Raw genomic sequence first — 2,500 nt, forward strand, 5'->3', positions numbered from 1 at the left:
AAAAAACAAATAAACCTGCAGCTCTTGTCTGTGCTTGAGCGAGGGAAGGAGGGGAAGAGAAGGGGAGAAGGGGGGGGTAGAAGAAAGGGAGGGGGGAGGGGAGGTTAAAGGAGTTAGAAATGAAGAGGATTGGGGGGAGGGGAGAGGGTTGATCAAATCCAGTTAGAAATGAAGTTAGAAAGGGAGAAGGGTGGGTTAAGGGTGTTAGAAGAGGGAAGGGGGTGGAAGCAAAGGGTTGGTTAAAGGGGAATCAGAGAGACAGAGAGAAAGAGAGAAAAAGTGGCAATCCGATAAAGTTCAGAGCCGAGGAAAAGGCAAGAGAGAAAAAAAAAGGAACAGTTTGCGAAAATTAGGAGAGAGAGAGAGAAAAAAAAAGAAAAGGAATTTCAGGAAAGCAGATGTTTAGGAAATAGGAAGAGGAAAAGAGGGAGCAAGAGACAAGCAGAATAAGAAGGAGGAAAGAGGGGAAAGGGTAGGTGAATAAAGAAGAAAGACGGGAGAGGGGAGAGAAAAAGGGGTAGGGGGGAGGTGGAATAGTTAAAAGGAAGAGGGGTGGGAGAGGATATGGAGGAAGGGCGGGGGGAGGGGTGGGGGGGAGACAAGCAGTATTCATTTTTAAAATCATCTCGCAAACACTTATATATACACATATAAACAAACACACCCATAAGTGCACGCAAAACCCGGGACAAAAGCAGAAATATAAATACAACAACAAAGATAGAAAGAAGCACATACAAACATAAATACACACGTACATATAAACACAAAGATACACAAATGCAAAACAGATACGTTAAGACAAATCCTAATACATACACACAAACAGACAAACACAAGTACACGTGAAACATAAGCATATGAAGAAGCACAAAAGCACACACATACGCACAAACACACACACACACACAAACAAACACACACACACGCACAAACACACACACACACACACACACAAACAAAGACAAACACACACACAAACAAACCAAACACACACACACAAACAAAGACAAACACACACACAAACAAACACACACACACACAAACAAAGACAAACACACATTCGTGACAAAACAAACCACACACACACACACATACGCGCATACCGCAAAACATACCAATACCAAACAACACCAACAACACACCACACACACAACTAACCAAACACAATCACACAAACAAACACCAACACACACACAAACACACACACACACAAACAAACCAACACACACACAACCAAACACACCAACACACACAAACAAAGACAAACACAACCTCACACACACTAAACACACAAACCTCAAAGACAATCACACACACGAAGACAACCAATCACGCTCTACTCACATTACACACTTAACTAAAGACACAACACACACACACACTCGCACTTCAATCTATTACAATCTTCTAACAAACACACACAAACACACACACACACACAATGAAAACGAACCTATTTTCTTTGTTCCTGGAAAATTATGGAAAGACTTCCATACTTTGTTTCAGGACAATATTTTCCCATATGGAGTGAAATATTGTCGCGGCAAGTTTAAAATGCTGATAAATATTATCGCTATCTGCGCTTTGAGTAAAAGAAAGTGTGCAGTTTCTTAGACTTTTTAACTTTTTTTTTTATACTTTTTTACTTTTTGTTCAACTTTTTTTTCTTCTTCTTCTTCTTTTACTTTATTTACTTGTTTTGTTGTTGTTGTTTTTGTTAGTTTTTCTTTCTTTTTTTTCTTTTTGCTTTTTGTTCACCTTGTTCTTTTGACTTTTTCGCATATTTTTGTTGTTCACTTGTTCATTCTATTGACTTTTCTTTCACTCCTTTATGTTAATAATTCCACTGATGAACTTTAACATTAAGATAAGATTATGTAACAGTAGTAAAAACAATATCAAAGACAAAAGTAATGATATTGACGATGGGAAGAAAGAAACTCGAAAACGAATAATTAAAAAACGAAACACATAAAAAACGAATAAAAAAAAAAAATCAGAGTCGGACGATTTCAAAATGAAGATGGTTTTGTTTGTTTGTTTTTCTTTTTTTTATGAATAGATGGATCCATCTCGTGTACTTGTTTTCATACATGTATGTATGTTTGGATGCATGTACGTGTGTATGCTTGTATGTGTATGTATGTATGTTTGTAAGATTGTATGCATGTATGTGTGTGTGTATGTGTGCGTGTGTGTATGTTCTGGGTGAGTGTGTGACAGAAAGCGAGAGAGAGAGAAAGAGAGAGAGAGAGAGAGAGAGAGAGAGAGAAAGCGAGAGAGAGAGAGAGAGAGAGAGAGAGAGAGAGAGAGAGAGAGAGAGAGAGAGAGAGAGAGAGAGAGGGAGAAAAAAAAAAAAAAATTGACTTAGACAAGTTTATTGAGACAAGTGGTTACATACACCTCAAAAGGATGAAAGAGAAAGAAAGAAGAAAAAAGAAAAAAAAAGAAAAAACAAAAAAAAACAAAGAGAGAGAGAAACAAGAAAAAAAGCACC

This window comes from Penaeus japonicus, unplaced genomic scaffold, assembly GCF_977035675.1.
Source record: "Penaeus japonicus unplaced genomic scaffold, GWHDUDI00000001_assembly GWHDUDI00000012, whole genome shotgun sequence".
Taxonomy (NCBI): domain Eukaryota; kingdom Metazoa; phylum Arthropoda; class Malacostraca; order Decapoda; family Penaeidae; genus Penaeus; species Penaeus japonicus.